This window comes from Varanus komodoensis, unplaced genomic scaffold (genome assembly GCF_004798865.1).
Source record: "Varanus komodoensis strain SLA01 unplaced genomic scaffold, ASM479886v1 scaffold12, whole genome shotgun sequence".
In the NCBI taxonomy this organism is placed as follows: Eukaryota; Metazoa; Chordata; class Lepidosauria; order Squamata; family Varanidae; genus Varanus; species Varanus komodoensis.
Genome location: NW_025335349.1, coordinates 1,319,655 through 1,345,372, shown reverse-complemented (window position 1 = coordinate 1,345,372; position 25,718 = coordinate 1,319,655). Strand labels below are relative to the sequence as shown.

The 25,718-nt window shown below is 40.6% G+C and overlaps 1 long non-coding RNA gene across 1 annotated transcript; it reads left to right on the top strand.

Annotated features, from left to right (window-relative positions):
* The first annotated feature begins 4,678 nt into the window (after nucleotides 1–4,678).
* On the top strand, nucleotides 4,679–16,237 carry LOC123019333. Its single transcript, XR_006413910.1, has 3 exons — nucleotides 4,679–4,738; nucleotides 9,605–9,664; nucleotides 15,281–16,237. It is a non-coding gene; the product is annotated as an uncharacterized LOC123019333 (long non-coding RNA).
* The last annotated feature ends 9,481 nt before the right edge of the window (nucleotides 16,238–25,718 follow it).

The following is a 25,718-nucleotide window of genomic DNA, read 5'->3' as shown; positions in this document are numbered from 1 at the left end:
ATGACACTGAACATAAGACAGCTGGAATCCAGTCATTGCTCCATCAGTGCCATTACTGTCAACATTGACTGGCAGCAGCTTTCCTTCAGGAAGGAGTTCTTCCCAGTCCTACCTGTAGATGCTCAGAACTGAAGCAGGGGGCCTTCTGCATGCAAAGCAGGTGCTCTACCCACTAAGCTAGAGGACTTTCCTTATGTTTCATTTAACTCAAGCTAGGTTAGTCATGCTGTAGCCCCTCTGAAATCAATGGGCCTTAACATGGTTAGGATGACCTTGCCATAATGGTTTCAATGGGACAAAGTGTGACCAACTTAGCCTGGAACCATCCCAGATAATAGAAATCCTTTATAAGAATTCCAAAAGAAAATATGGACATGTAGTAAAGGATGAATTAAGGTTGACATTTTACTAATGGGAATTGGGAGATTTGCTCTCCATATGCCCATAATAGGCTTCTGAATCATAAGTGACAGTGTAAGCACATCGCACATTTGGTGGGTGTATGGCATTGGCAGAACTTAATCTGAGTCATAGCCCACTGTGGCTAAGCTGAGAAATCTGTTTTCAGTGCCAGATTTGAGAACTGTTTGCATGTGTATCTTGATTACATACAATCACATGTATGCTTCATAGCCTACATTAGACACCTGTTGATTCTTTTGGCCTGCACCACATCAGACATGAACAGCTAGCTTCCTCATACACAAATTGGCCTGAATGCTAAGACTGACACCAGATACCCTGCTTCATGTTTCTCTCTCATTGGAGGTGTGTTAGGCAGTCATGAAGGGCAGGGCACTTTTTTGTCACAGTGCTGAGATGCTAGAATATTTTCCCAAGACATTCTGTTGAGCTCTCTCTTAGTTTGCCTTTAGGCCAGTTTTATTTGAGGCCTTTAGCTGCTTGGCTCCATTTTCTCATTTTATCAGCGATTCTGGTTTTGTTTTTTAATTAGAATGGATTGGATCCAGATTGAGGTCTGTGACTAGGCTGGGTACAGAGGCCTTTCTCACCATATCCTCCTCATGGCAGACTCTTCAATACCATGGCTGTATGCCTTACTTTACAAAGCACAGTCCTCTATTTGAAAGGCTCTCAGAGATAAGTCTTCTCTTTGAAGGTGTCCTCTATTTGGAAGACTGTCTGGTCAAAATCCATTTAAAGAAACTTGAGAAAACAGAGCAAGGGCTTTGAATTACTCCATGAACAGTTCATACCTGGGCAGTAGACTGATCTGTCCACAGGACAGAGGAGATCCATTAGTCATGGTCTTCTCCACTGATGACTCTACTTAATTTTGATTGAAATGACACAGTAACTATCTCTTTACTTTCATATCTATCCGTGAACGCACACAAATTATATTGACATTAATGTCCCCCTCCCCCCCCTTTTTTTCAGTGCTACATGTTCTCTTTTTTTATCAATGTAGAGGTGGCCACACTGTTCTCTAGCCCTTTGCCTACCCCCAGTGCTGCAGGGTTAGGGGGAACCTGCTAAATGGGTAGACATGTCTGTCAGCCCAGATTCACATGCCTAAATTTGTCCTTGCCTTTGGTCTTCAGGCAGAGGACACTGAGTGCTTCCTTTGCGCTGTATAGTCCAAGGGCAACCAGCAGTCAGAACCAGGGAGAGCAGAAGCAAGCTCCCTGAAGTTATTGCTTCTCTGGTCAAGACCAAAGACAAAATTAGGGACCAAATAGGGATCAAAGGAGGGCCTGGGTGAGCTCTTTCTCATCCCAGAGGCTAGAGAGGTAGTGGAGACAACTCGCCGCATTTTGAAGTGCCCTGAATTCTGGTGCTTGAGGTGGTCACTTCCGTTTGCTTCATGTCAAGCTTGTTCTGTATAAGGTCAGTCCTTGAAACATCTAGAACTGGTATTTGATGCCAGTTTGCTGACAGAGGCAATGTATAAACAAGTTCTCAATATTACCACAATCCCTTTGTAGGCATTGCCATCTTTCTGTTTTTGTTTTTGGGAATAAAGTACCACAAGTTTTGCTTCGGTGCTCTTCTAAATGTTAAATAAATACGCAGGCATCATTCATTTGTGACGAGACTAGTTAGTTACTCACTTGGCTCAAGGCACTGAGCCCCTTAGGTAGCAAGCTCTGAAGAAAAATAAAATCTGTGCTGAGTGTTAGGAAATGTCTGGCAACTAGGAATAAATGTCTGGATTGCAGGGTAAGAAATTGTAGAAGTTCCAGTTCAACATTATTCAGTATCTTTGCTGGAAGCTGGCAGGAAAACAAAAAGTCCAAACTGGTGTTTGCTTTAATAAAAGTCAAAGAATACCTTTTTCAAATAAATATCTTGAAAGTATTTTCATATTCTTTCTCACAAAAAAAAAAAAAAAGGAGTAGGTGGTCATTGAGAAGATAATAAAAAGGATACAGGTGAGGTGAAATGCTGAGAACTTACAGCAGGCATGAATCCAAAAACTTTCACTTTCTTTTTAATGTGGAGCACAAGCTTTACTGGAAAGATGGGATATAAATACATAAAATGAACACATTTCTGAATGACTCTCTCCCTCTCCCTCTCCCCTCTCAAGAATACCCTTCCTGCTCCTTTACTTCAGCAAAAATGAATCTGCTCAATGACCCTGGTGGATTTACAATTGAAGGTTTTTATAAACATCTTGAACAAGTGCAAATTAGTGTATATAGACTATTGCCTATAAAAGGAATGAATGTCACAGTTAAAAAACAGAGTACTAAACCATTCAGCACTACACTAAGTAAACATGCCCTCCAGCCTGTTGCACTTCCAATGTTTTGGATTAGAACCCCCCATCATCCCTGATCATTGGGAATTGTTCATCAAAATGTTGAGAGGTTGCCAAGTTTGGAACAGCTGAAGTAGACTTTTATAATTAGAAACAAACTTTGATAGAAAATACATTTAGAAATGTGTATTTTGATATAAAGTATGTCTCAAACATACGGATTTTCATACTTAAAAAAAGAAATGCAGATTAATGAAGAGACTCAACAGATGTGTGAACGAACATGAGCAAAGGTGAGGCAGACCAGAAAAAAAAACAGATTTGTCCTTTCCTGTACTGATCACTATCTCTAGCAGTGCTTCATCTGATTTAAACAAGCCAAAGTCCATTACTCTTTTAATAATAAACATTCCTGTCTTCTATCACAGTTTGAATGGAACAAAGATCTGCATACAGTGGACAGTCCATCAAGTAGAGAGATGTGTCCTCATCAGAACAAATTCTAAAAATGCAAAAGCAATGTCCTAGATTTAAATGCGGACTGTTGTGGGCCTTCATTATTTTAGTGCTATAAATGCCCAGGTTAGGGCACAAGCGATGCATGTAAGCCCCTGAATGTGGAGGCAAACACCCATCCAGTGCAGGGTGCACAGGTGATTTTTGCCTGGGCTGCTCCCTCCACTCTGCATTTGGAATAGAGTGTCCTTGTTGTCTCCCTCCAATCCTCAGCTGGAGGAAGCCTCATATGTAGATTATAGTGTCCAGGTCAATTTAGGTCAAAAGGGGTGTTCTAGCAATTTCAAGCTCTGCAGGAATTTATAGGCTAAAACTAGCATTTTGAACTAGGCTTGGAAATGTCCTGGCAGCCTGTACAAAATTGCCAGAATTTGGGCCCCCTTATTAATCTGGCTGCCACATTTGCACAAGCTGCAGCTTCTTACCAGTTTTCAAGGCAGTCCTATGTAGAGTGTACTGCAGTAGCCCAGCTAGAATAGTGCCAGAGCATAGATTATTGAAGCTGGGTTATTCCTGTTCTCCCAAATTATGAAGGTTTTTGATAAACTTATGTCAAACTTATGCCATCCTGAGACCCACTGGGTATTGGACGGGGTAAAAATTACCCAAATAAAAATAAAATAAAATAAAATAAAGACAGTACTATAAAATACTATGGAGGTAATCTAGCATACAGACTTCTGAGACTCACTATCACTAATATATTCTTCAGCTTTTAACATTAAGAAACACATCTTGGGGGTCATCCCACTGTACACCTATTTGGAGATCTATATTTAAATGAGCATGCATAGCACAGCTTTATGTTTCCATCAATTCAGACTACAGTTTATAAATTACTTAAAACGATACCCCATTAATCTCACAGGCTGATGGAATGGCTTCTATCAACAGTAAGTGGGGAGAGGAGCCGATGTCCACTAGCACAATATTGGACTTAGTTGTTTGGCATGATTTCTACTAATTTAATGCAAATAGGATTAAAGAGCAGTCTGTTAGCTTATGTTTACGGGCCCAGCTATCAATCACACTATCTAGAATTGTTCAGTTATTTTGAAAGGCTCATTCCAAAGATGTGCTCTTTGCCTATTGAAAAGAATAGTGCACTGCAGAAAAGCAGAGCAATTAAAGCATTTCAAATCACAATGGATGGTTGATTCACCTGCTGCCTGGGACATTGTGATGGCCAGTTTTAGCACATATGGAGACCCCCCTTGACCTCTGAAAGTTTCAGGTTTCAGATGAATATTTCACTTTTGAGGCCAAACTCCATTTTGATGAGTTTCATTCAGTTTAGCTTCTGACAAACAAACTTGCATAAGGAACACATTCTTCCAAGTCCCTTCCTGAAACTGCTAGAAGCTTAACACCTAAATTTAAAACACCCATGGCAAACTTTCACTGGTAGCAGAAAACATACACTGGCTGTATTGCCAATATGTCAGGTAAAGAAATACTGAGACAGAAGAATTGGCTCCAATTTCCAGGAGAAATGTTTGGATCTGGTACAGTTCCTAAATGCATAACAAAATGTTCTTCTCAAAATGCTTAAAACAAATGTTTCAACAAATTAGTATCAGCTATTGTGTCCTGGGGGATTTAAAACATTAGGTGCTGACAAATTAAAATATTTTACGTAGTTACTATGATGGTGGGAAATTATTTTCTTGGAATTGGTAATGTTTCATTAAGTCCATCAGAGAGAATGATTCTGTTTGTGATGGTATTTATATTGTGAAATAGTGCCTAAGTGTCTTTCCAGTCAGGATTAATGAAATAATTATATTTGGTTTTTCCCTGTTTCTCATTTCGTATTTATCAAAATGGTGAAAGTATTTATACAACAGTTTTAAATTTATGAAGCAGTTTACCACTTGCGGCTCTTCCAAGGGTATCTGGGGTGTGACAGCTTGGGGTGCTGGCAGAGAGAAAAAGGTTGGGGGAAGTAAATGTGCTGCTCATGCGAATGAACGGAGTTTCTTTAATTCTTGCATGTACTATTTCGCAAATCACATCAAGCTTTCCAGGCAAGGGGATTGCCATAGTTAGCTGATGCTTCTGGAGTTTGTAGCTCGGTGCTTATGTTTTTCAGACAACTCATAAAACTAAACAGCCATAGCCTAGATGTCATCATGTGCCTTTGATGTGCCTAATGCAATTAGACAAAATGTTAGCACATTTACGGTTAGAGATAAAATGTGGTGTCTTCCGTTCATGGCATTGCTTAAGGCTGTCTATGGAAAATATTAATGTACCACAAGGAAGCAAATGGGGGAAAATAGATTTATTGCTTAAAGATGTTCTCTTAGGGACTTTTGAGAAAAACTTGGAGCATAATGCTAACATCTTATACTTGAAGTGGATCTGTGGAAAACAGGAGCTTCCAAATCTTCCATGGAGAAATATTGTTTATTCTTTTTTGGTGGGGAGCAACCATAATTGCAGCAGGATAAATGGGAAATATCTTTATAGGGGAAAAATGGGAATTAATTCAAAATAAAGATGGTTCTCTTTCAAAATCTGTCTGGACTAATTGTACCCATTATGTTTAATTAGAAGAGTATTCATTTATTAACTTCAGCCCAAAGTTTTGTCATGATGTAATTATAGCATGATGATGTTTATGTAATTAAAAGTTTGATGAGGATGCTGTTTTATTTTATTTTCATTTTTGTCTTACTGTTAAACCATCCCGAGACTAGGGATAGTCTAAAATATTTTTAAATAAATAAAGTATCCCTAATAATATGCAATATGTGAATAGCACTTTTTTAAAGTGTGCAAGCTTCTCATGTGCATTAATTCTGTAATCTGTACAACAATCTTATAGAGCAAGGTAGTTTTAGTTACTTATTACAGATGGTGAGGAATTAATTTCTTACAGAGGATAAGTGGTTTACCACATTCTATGGACAGCAAAATTCCCAGCTCGGATTTGATATCTCCCTGTGCTCTGCAAACACTATTTTCAAATATTTTTAATGCATGAGATCAAAGTAGAGCCAAAATAAGCAACTGGCAGGTATGTTATATGTGGTAGGGTAAAATGTCTACAACATCATCTCATTTATTCTCTCTTGCAAATATTATATTCAGCGGAGTTTACTTCCTTGTATATTTAGAAGATTTAAATATTTGCTAAACATTCCATTGTTTTTTCATCTATCAGTTAGAACATTAGATGCTTCCAACAGGTTTACTATTATTGGGCAATTGGGTAGGATGATGATTCCCTCATAACTGTGCAAGTTAAACAGCAGGCAGTTTACAACAGAGTTTCAAAATATCTTAGAGATGGCTACAGAGATGGCTTGTACAACCCTCCAGAGACTAGCTACAGACCTGGCTAGCTGGCAAGTAGGCAAGCAAGCAAATGGTTCCTCAATAATGGGTCAGAAGAGCAATGTGGTTGCCACATCAGCACTGAGGACTACGAATCACCTCCTAGCAATATTGCGCATGACACTGCCACACATTGCAGGCATAGAACTCAGTGGGGGACAGCCTGCCATGAAGAAGCAACAGACGTCCATCCTTCACTGTGGCTTCCAGCCGAGGGCTTGTGGGAGAAGGACCAGGCTCTTACCATGGCTGGTCTGTGGAGGCATTCAAAGCGGGGAAAGAAGGGAAATGAGATGGTTGTTTTATTGTGTTTTGTTTTAATAATTGTAAGCCGTCCTGAGATGCCATGCATAAGGGATGGCATATAAAAGTTTTAAATAAATAATAAATACATCTTAATACTCCTCTGTGTTGGCAAAGTCCTAGTCCCTCCCCTTTGCCAGCTTCTCTGCAAATAATGGCTGGCTGGCGAAGGTTACCCAAATCTGTGGACCCTTGAGTATGCTGAGCCACAGCCAACCTGGAGAGAGCAAAGGTTTAATGAGAAACTTGAAGGGCTGAGCAGTCAAACTTCATTTTAAACACAGCTGAATTCTATTGTAATACTCTTGTATTACTATTGTAATACTATTGTAATACTCTTGGCTGCTTTAATGAGAGAAAAATTCCAAAAGAAGGAGCAGATCATTGGCAGCCTTGAGCAATGAGATTCTAGTTAAGTTTAACCCTGAAGGTAAATATCACAGCTTGCATCAGAATACTTCACCAACTGAGTTATTTACTTACGTAGATAATTTAACCCTGCTCTTCAGCTGGAAAGGCTCCCAGAGTGGCTTATATCTAAAAAGCAAGTCAGTCCCTGCCTTCAGGCATACAACTGAAAAAGACTAGAGAAGAGCAGAAACAAAGAGATAGAAAAGGAAAACATGAAAGTGTAGGCATCCACTCTCAGTGTTGTATGGAACTTACAATGACCTGCTGTGAAGGAAACAGGCTGCTCACTGTTCAAAAACAGGCCTCAGCATTAGCTTGGTAGTTGTTGGTCTTGTACAGAAGTAGTAGTTCCCCTATATTCCTTACTAGTCATTTGGAATACCGCGTCCAGTTCTAAGCACCAAGATTGAAGAAAGATGCAGAAAAATTAGAAAGGGTCCAGAGGAGGGCAGCAAAAATGATCCAGATTGGAAACACTGCCCTGTGAGGAAAGACTGAGAGAACTATGCATGTTTGGCCTTGAGAAGACTGAAGGGGGATGATATTTTATTTTATTTTTATTTATTAAAACATTTCTATGCCGCCCCTTGCCGAAGCTTGGGGCGGCTTACAACACAATAAAATACAATAAAATACAAAAATAACAATATAAAATTAACAATATAAAATAAATAACAATATAAAAGAAGTCGCCCTGGCCAGATAAATAAGCAAATATTGTTAACAATTAAAATGACGTTTAAATAAAAAGGTCTTCACCTGGCGCCAAAAAACAAATAACAATATCCCCCTATAAGTACCTCAAAAGCTGCTGCAAAAAGGAAGGTCAAGATCAAGATCTCTTATTGCTGATACCAGAGTGCAGGACATGGAATAATCAATTCAAGTTGTGACAGCCCAGATTCAGGCTAGATATCAGGAAAAGCTTCCTCACTGTCAGAGCAATACAACAGCAGAACCAGCTGCCTGGAGAGGTGATGGTGGCCTCTGGAGACATTCATGAGGCATCTGGACAGCCATCTGAGTGGGATGGTGTAACTTGGTATCCTGCAACAGCAGGGGCTGGACCCAATGGCCTTCATGGCCCTTCCAGCTCTACTATTCTATGATTCTAGGGGGCCTTGGCCTTCTGTGGCCTAGTTGAATCTGCTAGCTTCTTGTTGCTGCAGGGAATGGTAGTAAAAGCAGCAGGGAATGGAGAAGGCTGCTTCTCACTGTGTGTCTTCCCCTCCTTCTCACAGGGCGGTGGGATTAAGGTGTGAGTAACTCTGTTTATGTGTGCCAGAGCCTAGCAAAGATGTGTCTCCAGGACTATGCAAGTTAGCATTCCATCATACGCAGGCAATATAGCACAGTGCAGCCTTCCCCATTCTGATGTTCTGAACTTTAGCTCTCAGCATTCCTGGCCATTAGCCTCTTTGGCTGGGGCTGATGAGAACTGAAGTTAGAAATATTTGGAGGGAACCAGGTTGGGGAATACTTGCATAGTTAATAGTGTTGGATCCTCCTGCTCAGCAATGGTGCTCAGCTTTGGAAAGCCTCCTTCCATCCAAGAAGATAAACTCTGATAAGATAGTGCTAGGAATGCTGTTTGGCTGAAAGGTGATACATGAGCTCTATTCAGTTAATGTTCTTCAGCTGGAGATCTCCTGGCATCAAAGGAGAAGCAAATTGCTATTTACAAGTCTGGCAAATGAGGCCTGGGTGCATTGAGATTCTGCATGGCACCCTTCCTCAAGTGGGTGCCCTGCAGATTTTTGGATGCAATTACTGACATTCCTGACTATTGGCCAGTTGGCTAGAGTTGATGGGAGGTAAGGGCCAAAACATCTGGAAAACATCTGGATGGAGAAATGCATGGTGTAAATGGGTCCCTGCGGCTTCTTTTCATTCTCATCGTTGCTGTCATTTGCTTACTTGCCAGCCAGGGAGGCAATGAGCAAAGGTATGGTGGCATCTGAACTCCTCCTTCAGACTGCCACAGCTGGAGCCAGAGCAAGAGCTGAGTGAACAAGCAGGTCCAGGGGGCTTTTGTCAGCACTCCAGCTGCTGGGGCATCAGCCCTTAGCGGACAACTGATCACAGCAAACCTTGACACCAGCCTTTCTTTCAAGGTACAAACCAGGCACTGAATGTAGCACTAAAGCCCTAGTATGTGTTATGTAGAGGTTCCTAAGCCTTCTCTTTAACTGATTCTACCACTAGTGTGTGCTCAGTGTAAGAGAACACTTCGCTAAAGATTAATGCCTGATATGAGACCAGATGGACTTCAGTAAGTACCCTGTTTTCTCCACCATATTCCAGCTCTCCACATTCCATGGAATACAGCCTCCGTGGAATAGTCTGCAGGATTCTCTTGGAAAGGTTTGCCTCTCTCCAATTTCATTTCATCTTGACATCTTAACTTTTCCTGTGGGTTCTTTTCTTCCTAATTGTTCAAGCATATTGATAAAAAGCTAGAATGTTGCTTTTAACCTATATTGTTCCAAGAACGTTAAATTCCAGGAATCATCACATACACTGCCAAATTGTTTGTGCAGTGTGTTGAACTGAAAAACAACAACATGCTGCTAAGATAAAATTAAGCAGCTTCTGTTTGTAGTTGATCTTAAGAGATTCTTAAACTTCCAGGCTAATAGAACTACCACATGTCTTGGCCGGTAGGCATCTTGTTGCTTGTTGCTAAGCCCCTGCTTTTGGAAACTTACTTTTATGCCTAATGTTAAAACATGACGCACTGTGCTGTAAACAGGCAAAGAAAAACTGGAAACTCCTTTGCTCACAGTTGTTATTATAACATTAAGATATCTAATGAAATATGTTTCAGCTATTTATTTATTTAAAACATTTCTATGCCGCCCCCATCGCAACAAAGCCTCGGGGCGGCTCACAACAAAAACAAAAACAAACAAAATCATACAAAAATTTATACACTAAAAATATTAAAACCCGGTGCGTCTCGGCTTAATTTTTTAAAAAAATCCTACATAACAAATTAACACTTAAAATAAGTTTTAAATAAAAAGGTCTTAGCCTGGCGCCGAAAAACAATGACGGCGCCAGGCAGACCTTTCTGGGGAGCACATTCCATAGATGGGGCGCCACTGCAGAGAAAGCCCTCCTCCGGATACTCACCCTCCTAATATCATTCACAGAGGGTTCCCAGAGAAGGGCATCTGTTGCTGATCTCAAGGGACGGGAGGGCATATACCTCCAATTTGGATATATAGGGCACATTTTAAATTGAAAGCATCTTGCTATAATGATCAACCCCCACCAAAAGTTTAGTAGTTTAAAGATTTTAGTCTTTATTTTTTTGGTGAATACTGTTTGTCAATAAATCATTGTTTTCAATGATGTAATAGGTGTTGTTTTGGATACTGTGTCAAATTCTTCTTAGATGAGGAAAGGTAAAGTTGTGCTATTAGCATTATTGTATAGAGTTGTGTAGAAGGTGTAGTAATTGAACACAATGTCCTCATTCTTGAGGATCTTGTGGCTATGCAAGGAAAAACAGCCTTCTAAACACAAGACAGAGTTAAAAAACTTGAATACACCATTACCACTCAAGAATTATATAACTAGTAGTATACTGTGTGCAGAAATACATGTATGTTAATAAAATTCATAATTGCCTTGTCTCATTGAATCTGAACATATGTAGCTTGGACTGTAAAGCAACTTCAGATCCATAAAATGGAAAGGGTGCATAATTCATCAAAATATTCTGAATCGTCCATCCATGTAAACTTTCAAATTAATATACTGAAAGAGACATTGAGGAAGTCATGTACAAGTTTCCCTGGGGTTCACCTTAGGACAGGAATACAACTTGAGGGAAGTTTTAGCCAGGCCTGTTAAAAGGTGCTGCTTCACTTTCAGGGTTTGTTGTGTTTATGTGCACATCTTATTTGTTCTATTCAGTCGTTATAAATGTCATTGAATGGGCCTCCACCACACCACCTGTTTTGCTTATTACCAGCTTCCAAATGGAAAGCGCCAGGCCCAACTAAGCACCTTGTTCTACATGTTATTATGTAGAAGATTTACACGGGATATGTTTGCTCTTGCCATGGAAGATCATTCAGCAGAGGTGATGCTCACTGAGTTATGGCCCAGCTGGATCTCCAGGTTCTGATGAAGAGAAGACTGGTTCTGTACGGAGGGGAACAGACCTGAGCCCATCAGTTTCTGTTTCTAGGTCTGGCTTAGAAATAACATGTGAAAAAGCATGGCCTGGGGACATCCTGCACCTCACTAAACAACCTGCAATCCAAGACCTCCAGGATATTTAGGGGACAATGCAGCCATTGTTGGACTGTTCACCAGTATTATAGCTGAGTGACCATTAGATTCTGGAGCAGTTCAGAAAAGCTTAAGAATCTAGGATGGACAAGAGACAGCAGAAACATTCAACAGCTGTGTCTGTTTGTAGTACCCAACCCTTCTTCCAATAGGTATATTTCTTGATGTCCCTGTTTTGATAGGAAACCATTGTGTAAGCTATATGTGCCTACCTTTAAGAAGTCCACTTACTGTCACTATGACTTTAAGGCAATCTCTCTTATGCCTTCTGTGCCAGCACTTGAATATGTAGCTTCCCATGCTGACATGTTACAGTCCTAATGGAGCCTTGAGAGAAAGACTAAAGACACACTCAAAATCTGCATTCTAAGTTTTATAACCCACATGTTTTCTTTTCAAATGTACACCTTTGGAAAACAATTTGATTTCACAATTAATGCTGAAATCTCACATACTAAAAATGTTCTGCTAGACTTTAGTATTTATTCCAAAAGACAGTGATGAACTCAATATGAAAGAAACTTTCTCATATTGCAGCAAAGCAATGGGGTAGTAGTGCTACATTGCAGAGTAAACACTGCAGTAGACTCATTGTAGTGACTGAGAAATGTAATTTTAGATCCTTTATATAAAATATATTTGATCCTAATGAACCATGGCATTCTAATGATGGAAATAGGAATTTTATGTTGAAATTGGTATTTTGCATTCTTTAGATGTCAGTGTGTGAAGTCCTTCATTTATGTGTGAGTTACAATTAAACAGCCCAGGAAGACTATACAGTTTCTAATATCTATTTTCAGATAAAATTCATAATCAGAACATCAAAGTGCATTTAGATTTATCAGCAAAAAGATCTTAATCTGACAGAGTCATACATGCAAACCATAGTAAATTTAAACTTGATACTCTGATTTTTCACATGTTTAAAAGGACCTCATTTTTCAGAAAACAAGAACAAATTAGCTTTTTTTTAAAGGTGAGTTCTTCTGAACTCTGAAGAAAGGCTTACAGATTTGGAGGAACTCAAGTCAGTTTATGGCAATGTTTTAGGAAGACATTTCTTTGAGGTTCATGCTAGCATGATTTGTTTGCAGAACTATAACCAGAAGAGACACCACACAATACAGCAGAAAATCTTCAGGGCAAAATTGGCTGGGTACAATTGAGGTTTATTAGCAGGGTCGCTTTGCAATATATCTTAAGCATAAGTTTCCATTTTCAGGGAAAACTACTCATACAATTGGAACACATGTGTTAACCTCATGCAGGTTAAATTCAGTCTCCTCTTTTAAAAGAAAACCATGGCTGGGGAAGAATGAAAGGAAACACAACTGAATAAACACAACAATAAATCCCTTTATTGTAGGATTATGAAGTGGCATGGATTACAGGGAATGTTTACACATTTTTAATAATGTTATAACCTTTGAGATAGGTGATGACTCTAAAGGGCTTCTAGGATTAGGAAATAACTTGAAAATGTTATTTATAACTGGGGGGGTAGAGTAAATCTGTTGGAAAGGCAAATAAGTCTACCATCAATGCTTACCTTGGAGTAAGTCCTGTTGAACTCAATGTACTACTTCTCAGTAGACATATGAAATCAAATGTTAAGAGTTCAGAGTGATTTGGGCCTTCAAAGCATACACAGAATATGCATTACCTTAACTTGATTTCTATGCACATCCCACATGATAGACTTTTAAAGGGATTTTCCCCCCTAATGATGTTTGTAAACCCTTTTCACTAAGAATCCTATAGTTTACAGGATTAGCTAAAGAACTGTTATCTACTCATTTGCAGCAAAAGAACAATATGTACCAAGTGTGCTACTTTACATGTTTCATGCGCAGATTTTTAAGTACTTTGTGTTAAGGCAGAGTCAGCTGGTTTCTTATGAAGGGGAATGGGGAGCTGAGGGCAAATTTATTAAGAGCCAGAAACTCCTTGGCCATGATTTCCCATGTCATGGGGAAGACACTACACTTTTGAGGCTAGGGCTTCATCTAAATCACATGCACATGGTGGGCATGTCATGAGCGGAACCAGCTGGTGCCGGAGGTCAGACTAGATGGCCCGGGAGGCCCCTTCTGGCTCGCTCTGTTTCTATGTTAAATCATGAGTAATGGGGCACAGTGTCTCAGCGGCTGCATTTGCTCCCTCATTTGCAACCCCACTAACTTGCGGGGTTGGTTGCCAGTGCCAGTTTACTTTCACAGAGGAGATGGACACAACGGCAGAGGTGGCTTGATGACTTCTTCCTCTTATTCTCCCTCCTTCTTCAAGGGTAGAAGATGCAGACTGGGAAGAGAATACTAACATACGTGTTCTATGACCTGAGAGAGACCCTGCCTGTGATATTTGCTGGTCCAGCTTCACCACTCTCAACCATCTAAAGAGTTCTTGCTCCCTCAAAAGATGCCAATGTTTCTCCCCATAGCCTTGGAACTGGCTCCTAGAATACCTGTTTGATGCTGCCTTTTTTACTTTCTTCCAATCCCTCTTCAAAACATGCAATTCCTGTGGACCCTTTGACAAAACCTCCTTGTTCTCATGTTTTTCTGGAATTCAGCAGCATGAAACAACCTGTATATTGCTTCCCTGTTTTTCTTTGCTTCCATCTTCTCTTTTCTCTTTCATTTCTTTTGTGCCAAAGTAATTGTAAACATCCCAGCTTTACTATGTAAATCTCCATCTACACAGATTTTGATGATGTCCTAGATCTGATGAAGCTCATTAGAGGAACTTCATCTTTCATTATGTATTTACCTGTACATAGAACCTAGAGGGACAAGCAAAAGAAATGGTGTGTGTGTGTGTGTGTGTTTGCGAGAGAGAGAGAGAGAGAGAGAGAGAGAGAGAGAGAGAGAGAGAGAGAGGTCATATTTTGATCCAATAACACAGAATGTGTGTAAATTCAGACTTTAAATAAATGAGAAAATTTTAATTTCAACTTGTCCTGCGGTTGATTAAATGTTCACTGAAACCCTAAACTGAAACAAATTAATGTTTCAGATAATCCTGACATTTGGAATAATAAGCAGTGTTGTTGTACCTCATAGACTAACACATTTGTTACTGCATAACCTTTGTGGACCCAGGACATTTGCTCAGATGCTGAAGCTAAGATATATCAAATTTGAAATACTGATGAGTGAATTCTGTATAATTTTATAGGCCAGTATTCATTTTTAAGAGTTTATTTTGTCATGCTAATGTCAAACAGCAGTGGTGCACCGTCTCTTGCCCATAGAATTAGTAATGCTTCATATTTCCTGAGCTCTTTGTTTCATTAATGAGAAAGAACATTTTACAGTAAATAGTTATTAACAAAGGTTCATGTAATTGAACATTTGTCTTAAAAATTACTAACATCTCGATAAATGTGCATGCATGCAGGTGCACACACACACACACACTTCCTGAATGATGTCCCTGAATGTAAAAATGAGGACTACTAAAAATGCAAATTTAATCTTAAAAGTCAGGAAACATGTTACAAGATTTCCTTTGCATCAACAGTCCCATGCGAACTTAGCATATGTCTACCATTTAGCAATGGGTAAGAAAGGTTTGCTCAATTTCCCAAAGAAGGACATGCCTCTAAATGACAAACTATTCCTATAAATAAGCACTTTCACAACTAATAACTTCATCCCATGTTCTTTTCAGCACAACAGGGAGCTGATTTATTATATTGGGAGTCAGCAAAAGTTTGATGATGAGAAGAAGTTTAGTATGGCAAACTGATCTGCTTTAAAAGCCTGAAAAGCACACAGTGTTGAATCCAGGATCTGCTTTCTGCAAGAAGGGATATTTGACGAGAGGAAGGGCTTTGCTCATTGAAGGCCTCTCCACTTGGGTTTTTTCAGTATCTGCTCATGCACAATCTGTAGTTCTGGTGCTGTGGGAAGGATGGAATGGGGAAGCCCACTCCTACTAATGCAATTCATCCAGTGTCAATCTGTAACCAAAGCACGGCTACCAGGCAGTGGGTTCTGCCCACTGATTCCATCCTGCCACGGCATCTCTGCTGGCTTCACCCCTCTCTGGCCAAGTGTTGGTGAGGGAATGTTCCTAGAAAGCAGCCAGCTGGGTACATAAAGTCACCTCCTCACTATCTGAAACCCCGCATGGCCACAGTCCCAGCTCACAGGGGAAGTCTATACGGGCACAGAAGCATGGAAGCTCCTTTCAACAGACATTCCTTGAGGGGCTCCCAGGAGGCAGGACCAATGAGGGATTTTGCTCTAGCCCTCCACTGGATGGTTCATTGTGGATGAGCAAATGCCCAGAGTAGACTATTATATGTCCTTGTTCTGAACAACATTTCCTATTTTTTTCTTTTGCTTCATTACTTTTAGCATGTATTTTAATTTATAATAAAATACATAATAAAATGAAGACAACAGAATGAAGAATATTTGTTTTTGGCAACTTAGATCATCCAATATTTGAATTCCGATGTCAAAGTAAAAGTTTTGTAAGACAACCCCATAATTAGAAGCAGCACTGCTAAAGTGATATTGTTCCTGTGAATAGCTAATTTCAGAATTTTAAAGAGCTTAAAAAAAGGAAAATGATATATTTAAGATAGGCTTTTGTGAGACCTGAACTCCGTGTTCATCATCTGAGCAGGAACTACTTATAGTAGAAATCACTGAGTAGAACAAATGTACCATTCATTTTTATGCCTGACTGTTTTTTGTTTGGAAATGTTTATGCATCTGAATAAAGGGAGATATATTTCAGTATGTGCACCCTTCTTTATGGCTTCTCATAAATCATGGGCAAAGTAATAATGAACAGAGTTGTTACAGAAGCATGCTCCCTCTTGTGGGTTTTCTGGAGTTGGCCAGTGTGTTCTCAGACAACTATCTCAGACACTAGAGCAGACAGGCAAATGGATTGATGATAAAACCTGGTATCATATTAATTTAATTTGTAGGGAAAGGGAGGAGCAAGCACAGGAGGTGTTCATGGGAACCGGCTAGAAATATAGCTGCAGGCCAGAAAACTCTGGAAGGGCTGAGTGAGGCTGTGTGGGAACTTTCTTACTTGTTACTCCTGATCTGGTGGGCTGGGAGAGCTGCAGATAAGTAGAGATGTGACAAGGGTGATGGGAACAGCCTTGAGGCAGATGGGAAAATGGGAACTGTAAGGCTGGCTGAGGTGGCCCAGGACATTGCCTGAAAATCAAATGTGCATTAAGTAATCTGACTTCCGGACCATTTCTCAACAAATACGCAGTGCACGCATGGAAAACAGCCAAATGAGTTTCACAAGTTTCATTCATTCGTTTGTTCGTTCGTTTTATAATCTGCCTTTTTCTTTTTTAAAGCACTCAGATTGGCTGACATCATTCTCCCCTTCCTGCTCTCAGTCTTATCGCCACATCCACAACCCTGTGAGGTACGTTGGGCTGAGAGAGAGCCTTTGGTTGGGCATGTCACCCAGTGGGCACCATGGTTGAGTGGGGACTAGATCTCAGACTGCCTGAGTCCCAGTTCTGCACTCTTTGCCACTACACTCACTAGCACAGATTTTCTTTCATCCCGAAAATGCACTCTGACAAGAATTCTAAAGAATGCATTGCCATCTAGTGTACAAAATACTGAATGTCCCCACCTTTTTTTTATCCCTGCAAGCAAAGAAGGAATGATGTAAGGAATTTCCTATCCTTCTTTGTGGCAGATAGGGTGGCGCATGGGACCAGAGACTAGAGCACAGCAAGCAGCTCTCTGCAGACCAGGAAAGGCTTCAGGAAGCTGTCGGTCATGGCCAGAATTGATGAGCTCCATAAGTTCTGGAGGTCTTGTCTGACACACTGGATGTTCTCAACCTCAGTCCATGGAGCTAAATGTTTTGCAACAGGATCCAAGCCTCGGTTTAAATCTAGGTGACTTTGAAGGACTGGGGTGCATGGAAGGGTGCCTTAAATTTGAGCATTTTTAGCCACTCCCAGTTAAAATTATTACTCCTTCACCAAAAGGGATTGATAAGATACATTGAATTTCTAGTTTTGAGACTTAAGTTTGCAATTTTTTTTTCATACAAAAGCCTTTGCAGCTCGGTGTATATGGATTAGTTTTACAGGATGGCAAATGCTGAGACTATAGCACCTGGATCAAGGCCTAGGCTAAGTATTACATCACATAATAGTGATCTCAGAAAAGTCCAAAATCATGTGGCTCATACATTGAACCCACATTCATAAGGGCCGTACGTGTACCAAGCTATCCAACAATCTTTGTTCTCCAAACTGAGGTTGACTGTGAGCACCTGTGTAGCTTTCATGACTTTTTCTTAGTCCTTTTAACTAAAGAGGAATGTTTCTGAAGTCCTTTAGAACTACTTTAGAAAACCACATTCAATGCTTGTAACAAACGTGCCTGTCTTCAGATGGACAGGCCGTTCTTGGAATGCTTGTGCAACCACACCAGGTTGTGTCATGGGAAGTGCACCTGCACCACACCACTCCCTGCAGACAGCTGTGCAAACTACAAATGTGTGTCGACGGGGGGTCAAGAAAGAAGCGGTCAGCAGTGTGGCTGCCGGATGGGCAAGGAAGAGATCCCTGTTTGTGGAACAGTCTGTACATGCAAACTGAGAACTCGGAACAATGAGGAACTTTCATTTGAGACTGAACTGAAAAGTTTGGAACCTGGTGAACAAATTGGGATTTCGGTTGGGCTAAGCTCATCCATCACTACTTAAGCATGTGAACTTTTCGCAGGAAGCCTTTGCTCATGTGCAATCTGTATCAAACACAGGTAGCCTGCTGATTGCCATCTCCTGTTTCCCACCTCAGGAATCTGCCTCAGGGAGCTCATGATAGCTTGCTGTGCTTTCCTGCTGTTGTGGTAAGTGTTCATTCTCTATGTTCACACAGGGATGGTTCAGAGGAAAGTTATCTGTTTGCTGGAGCGGTTTGTGTGGCAGACAGTGTGGCCGATCCAGCTCTCTCTCTACGGTTTCACTCCAAGTACTGGAATGGAGGGAGGAGTCAGGAGTGTTTCTGGAGGACGGGCTGTATTTGTAAAGGGCAGACACAGTAGAAACAAAAGAGATGACTTCCTTTTCATTGCTAGCTGTGGTTGATAGGATCTGTTCCTCCATTACTCCCACCACTGCCTTTTAAAATCAAGAATAAAAATGACCATGCATCACACACATCTCATCTAGAGCAACAACACACAGAGGCCACATTTCCATCACTTCCCATGCCAGTACTTACAGTGTAATAAGCATCATCCACAGATTCCTGAGTATACTTGGGAGCCATGCATATTATTAGAACTGGGGCCATCCAGTGAAGCAGAATAGTGCAAGATACAAGACAAATAAAAGTGTTTTCACTGCAGGCAGTTGAATGGTAGAACTTACTACTGAAAGGTGTAGTCAGGACCACCAACCTGGATGGCTTTAAAAAGGGAACTTCAGGAAGGTTGAGGCGATTGGTTGCTATTAGTCACAATGGCTATAGATAACCTTCAGCATCAGAGGCAATATGACTCTGAATAACTGTTGCTGGTGAACATGAATGGGAGGTGGCTAAATTGTGCTCATAGGCTTGCAACCTTCCTATAGCCAGGCCCTGTTATTATTACATTTATATCCTGGCTGTTTTACTCTTCTAAGGAACCCAAGAAGGCGTTCAGAGCTCCATATTATCCTCAGAACAACAGTCCTGTGAAGTAGGTTGGGCTGAATGAGTGACTGGCCCAAAGTCACCCAGGGAGCTCCATGGCTGAGTGAGGATTAGAACCCAGATCTCCTAGGCCACAAATCCAACACTCTAACTGTATCACACTACATTGGCTCTCAGGGTTATGTTGGAAACATAATGCTGGATGCAATTTGGTCTGATCCAGCTTGATCTATATAATATTGTCAGAATTTAATTTCAGTGATGCCTGGTTTCCTATAGGGCCTCTCTTTCTGGCAACTGAGGACAGGCGGCAGTTCCAAGTGTGCAACAGGAAACCCACTCATTGTGGCGTTCTGTTGATATGTTGAAATGGACATGATCATCTCTGTTTGGGGCTAAGTGTTCAATCATGCCTTTCACTCTGCTATAGATTTCACAGATCAGGGCCATTCCTTTATACCTAGGGCATTCTAAGTCATGGAAATTAATGCTACTGAAGTGCCCTCTTGAGAATAAAATAAACAGCCCTGATAATAGTTCATGAATGATTTCTGTTTTTCCTTTAAATACATCCAGCCCCAGTCTCTTTACAAATTAAGTAAGAGGCTGATTAGATCCGATTTGGCAGGAAATTCCTCTTCTCTTGGGAGTTCTTTCTTCTTCTTCACAGTCTTCCTTGATGACGCAACATTCAAGGTTACTGGGTCAGGCTATAGTTCTAATGATTGATAGTGATTTGTTTAATTGTGTGACTAACCATAATTACTTCTTCCGTTGTCTCTGGTCATGGCTCACATTAGACCCAAGTTGCAACCTCTTTCAGAAATGCTTGGTGGAAATTCCTTGGCAACTGTAGTTTACTCTGCTGCAGATTATACACCTGATTATGAATTAAATGCATAGCACTAAAGCTGATTTGAAAGCAAACTGCACATAGCTTTCTGAAGTGGCTGTGTGTCCTGCTGGCTGCTGGCTCTCTATATTGCTCCTCATGGTGTTCCTTACTGGGATGCTAGGACTGCTATTCTGTGGCACTGGCATCCTCTTCATCACTGCTGCTAGGATGGTGCCGAACTTCCCACATACTACATGGGAATCAGTTTCATTGAATTCTGTGAGGCTTTCTTCTGACTGTGGAGATTTAGTTTGTAAAATACCTGGAGCTTTAACAAAATCTTGTTAGTCAGCTGAGAGTCAACTTTTAGCTTTTAATTAGAAGTGTAAAGACTGTTGCACAGCAGTGTTACCATTTAAGCTGCTGGCCCTAACTCGAACCCCAACCCCGCCAGAGAAAAGGAAAGGAAAATCCAGCGTTTGCTTAACCATTTCCCTTGTTCTCTGACTTCCTTTGTGCCAAACAACAACATTTGAAAGTCTCATCACCTCATTCCCTTGGAAGAGTTTGGACGGTTTGTCTTGTTTTGTCTTGTGCCTTGACTAATGGGCGGTATAGCAATTAAATAAATAAATGTGAGTCATTTAGCACTCAGCAAATGTTCTCACCCCTCTTCCATTGAAAAAAGTCCTGGGTGCAAATGTCATAATTGAAATAGGTAACACGACCTCAAATGGAAACAGAATCAGAATGACCTTTCTGTACTACTTTGTGGATCTCCTGCATTTGATAAATGAAGTACCAACACCTTTGTTATGCCAAGTCCCCCCTCTCCCAAACTACCACCTGCGTGGCCATTGCCATTTCAGCTGTCTGTTTTCAAAGGGAGATAGTAACCAGATCTCTCCCGGGATAGCTATGCAGAGTGCTCACCTGACAATAACCTCAAGTGGTTGTTTGAAACCTGACTGCTCCCAGGAAACAAGAGCTGTGACTGTGACGTGTACAGCCGCAGCAAGACAAACGCTCAGCAATGTTCGTTTCAAGCGCTTCCCTGGTCTTTGTCTGTTTCATGATTAGAGAGTTCAGCAGATGGTCACTAGATCCGCAGGGCTTAAGTAAGTGAGAAAATGCCAATAGGGGATGTTGTGGGTGACTATAATTTTTTATTTATTTTCACAAATGAATTATAAATAGAATGAAGTCACGCAACTGGATGCCTGGATTTCCACCGAATTCCTTAAACCAGCATTGTGTGAGCTGTTGATTCTGCTGATCCTGCCTGATCAAAGCACAAAGAGCCCTGGCAGAACGGTCAGGACGCCTTAAAGGAAATGGCTCTGACGGAGCTGGGAGTAGGTATGACACCCTCCTATTCAAAACAGTTGGCGCTAAGCTTGTTCTAGTGGTTTCGAGGACAGCGACGCTCTTTCAGAAGTTCTTTTCCTTACATTGACTGAAGGAAGAGTGCATGATAGCATCCACTCTCCCTGCTGTCCATACCCAGGAGTCACATTCTGGCCACATTCCAACCTTGGGGTCTTCTGCTGAATGTGTGAACAGGGCCTTTACACAGGTGTAGAGGCTTTCATGCAAGTGGGACCCCTGCATGACTGGAGGTGGAACCAGGAGTAAGGAGGGAGGAGATAATTTGTTAGTTTCCATTTTTGTGTGGGCTTGTCTAATTCTGCATTTTTGAACCGATTTTCCACCTGAAACTCAGTTATCCTTTAACATTCTCTCAGTTTTGCAATGGAGTTCTCCAGTGAAGAAACCAAGAAACCAAGCTCCAGTGAAGAAACCAAGAAACTAGGAAGGGACTGTTGAACAAATAAATATGCATAATAAAGATTGGCATCTTCTGGAGTTTTGTGATTGTGCATCATAAAGAAGGGACAAAGAGTAGACTTGACAGGCTTCCTGGTCTCTGCTTCCATTTAACTTCAGGGCAATTCTCAATTCATCAAGATGACCAATCATTTGCTCAGAAATTATCCAAAGGGAATATCAAAACATTTTCTCTCTTGATAACATGAATCACACATGGCTTATTTGTAGGCTTGTTTAAAAGGCATATCTCCAACTAACCTCTAAGGGTCTTGGCAGTGTTGCAAAGCAAGCTGAAAATAACACCAGAACTAGCACATGGCAAATATGGATGCAAAATAATAGCAGGGACTATTTTGGAGGAAAATTGTCTGAATCCTCTGTCGGAACAGACAAACAATTTAACACACACTCAAGTCCTTAGTGATTGCTATATAACTGTAATCACTAGATGGCAGAAAATGCTTAGGACAAGAACTTAAAAGGTTTCTTACAGGAACAAAAGTTAGATGTTGATGCTCCTTTATTTCAGGGATGTGGATTGATTAAGCTGCAATCTTATATTCACCTGGGAGAATGTAACATCCACTGAGACCAAGGGGGATTACTTCTGATTAGGTGTGTAAAGGCTTGCACTGTGTTTTCAACCATACGTTGTTTCTAACTATCTTTTACTTTAGATTAATAAACTTATTATCATTATGGTTTCATGCCACAGACTGGTAATTATGACCACTTCATGCAGTGTGCTATGGAAGAATTAACATTTTGAATAATCTATAAATGGTAAGAACTTTTGCATAAAATTTTGCAGGTACATCTTCATTCAATTTTGAGGACATATCAGTGCAGGTTCTAAACATATTTGTATATGAGTAGTCACACTGTATTCTATTTTCAGTATTGGAAAAGGAAGAAGAGAATTTGAGTTGCTGAGAGGTATAGAAATGTAATACATAAAGCCACTATTAATATATATGTAAAAAGACCTGCGTAAAATAAATTGCTAATAAGAACCTGATTGTGTAATACCCATCCTATGCCATCTCAATTGGTTTCCTGTTTGTTCCCTAGGCACAAGTGTGTATTCAAGTGCTGTAAAGCCCTAAAATGGTACATCTGGAGGACTCCTTCTGCTCATATACTCCTGCCTTCTCCATCAGTTTCCAGAGGAGGACCTACTGTGCGTCTCACCATAAACAGTGGTGCAGCTGGTGGGATTTGTTAAAAAGAGCCTTCTCTTAGTGTCACCCTGGCTGTGGAACTCCCTGCCTGGGGAAATCAAGCTGGCTTCTTTTTGTTTCTTAGGCATAAGTAGCTTCAGCTCCTCACCAGCTTCAGCTCCTCAGTTCCTAAGCCCTGCTAAAGCCCAGATTCACTAGGTACTAGCTGATAACTTTCCATTGTTCATAAAAGGCATGAACAAAGCTACGCATCTCTAAATCTTGAGACATCCTCTAGAGATTAGTATCAGAAGGGAAGACTGTGGGTTTGTGAGCATCTTCTTGGGCTCTTTGGATATGAACCATCGTCTGAATAGGTTGGGAATAGTCCCTACCACGTTTCAATTTATTTGCAATGCACACTGAAGAATAAATTGATAGGCTATGGGGTGTTAAGAATGCTGGCAAGAGAATGAAGAAGTCCAAAGGTGTTTCATAAAGTAACTACCATTTTCAACATTCAGAGGTGGCCGTCTTTTTTTTTTTTAATCTGTGACTTTTACTGAATTGTAAATGCATTTTAAATGCATAAAAGATACATGTGTGTCTATATGCACACACATATATAGAAGGAAAATAGGTCTGTCCTTCTACATTTACTTCTCCTGTTTGTCTTGCTTGCCCAGATATTGTATTGGTGTTACTTTTTGGAATACCCACATAGAATACACAAGATGTGAGAGGAAATGACACTATTTTGTGTGGGAGAGAAGGGAGTATATTTCTAGCAAATAATTAGAAACACAGAGGCAAGGGTAAAACCTCCAAAGTAGTATCACCTTAGGTGAGGCTGCTGGGGAAATTATAATCCAGTCAGTTATTTTTCTACCATGGTAATGAAGAGACAACATGCCAGTCAGGACTGAGACATCATGTCACCGACACAGAGGTGCTATTTCCTCTCTGTATGGCAATGATGCTAACAGACTTGGGACAAGGTGGCTATTTTTGGTCCCTGCAATACCACAACGGTACTGACAGGGACATAGGAGCAATGGAGTCCCAGCGTGCGATCCTGTGGCCATGACAGAGGACGCAGTACCATACAGCTGGTTTCCTCGCATGCATCCCACTGCATTTCTTAATCCATTTATTCCCAGTCAGAATGCCCAGTCTGAAATGGCTATCTTGTAGGTTTGTGTGATCAAACAGATTGCTTGTTCATTACATTTCTATCCCACTTTCTCTTCAGTGTTCATGCAAATATAAAATAAAATAAAATGCAATTCCACAGCATTTGGATACAAAATTAACCCCCCCCAATAAAAACAGGTAGAACATCACCCCTAAATCCAGTTAAAGTAATTGTGGCTAATTTGCAAGATGTGTATAGATAGCTGTACATACATACATATATAAGACAGAGAATAGGAAAGAGGTTTGAGGTAAGGCATTGTACTAAATTTCCATTTAAAGCAGCTGAAATTTGGGCACAATTCCAGGAGATGTTAATAGCAAATTAATCTTACTGTCCATTTTGAAACACAGATTACTGCTGCAATCCTATATCCATTTACTGGTCCTTAATAAGACGTTCTTCTGGGTAGACGTGTAATGATTTTTTAAAAGTGACTAAAATTAATAACCATGGCAATAGTAACCCCCTTTCTCTTATCCAAGGGATTTGCACATTTAGAATGCAATACCTGGTATTGTTTAATTCTTTCTAGGTAGACTCCTTAGTACATAGAGTGAATGCGTTGCCCGGAAATGTAGGCGTCCCTGCACTTCTGGAGCCCAAACAATCGCTTATGGTTGGGAACGCAGAAGGAGGGGTGAGATTGCCCCAGCCTCCTGTAATGGGTACCCTTAGACCTGATCTGGTTAGCAGTTTAAATGTTAAAAGTCAACAGGGTTGCCTTTTATGTCATTGCTGTGTGAGATGCTGTGTGTGACAGCGTTCCTTTCAAGCGTGCTACCTGATGCCTGGGGGAGGGAGGTGGGATTTTTGGCTCCTGGTTTTCTTCTGGCCGTTAGCAAAAGAGATTAATTCTCTGCTTCAGCTGGAACTAAAGCAGCCCAACAAATTAAGGTGCTGTGATAATATCTGATCAAATAAATCAAGTGTGTACTTACTGGATTGGACTGGATAGCAGTACAAAAGGAACTGAAACTATATCCCCTGACTGCTAACGTCTCAGGGTAATGCTGGGAACAAGTTCAGAACTTATTTCATACAAGAAGGTCCTCTTGCTAATAAGTAATCAGCCACCTGAGAGAATATAAAACTAAAATGAATAGCGTCTATGGAGACATGAGAATGCTGCCAAGTTGAAAGATTTAATCCAAATATAACATTACAGGAGTCTCAGGTGATAGCATCCGTAGACTTTTAGACTTTACTAGGGGAACTGAAAAGCTCAGAATTGTTTCCAGTAATAACGCTCAATTGAGCTGGCTAAATTAAAGCCAAACTGATCTCCTTTCTGCAAAGTGCTTGAGCCTGCTGAGGTAAATTCATTATGACGCAGTAAGGAAAAGTCTCCTTTCAGTCTTCCTTCCAGTGAAATATGGCTGCTTCTTTCTCATGGGGTCAGCAGATTGGGTGAAAAATCCTTTTGCAATCCACTTTGG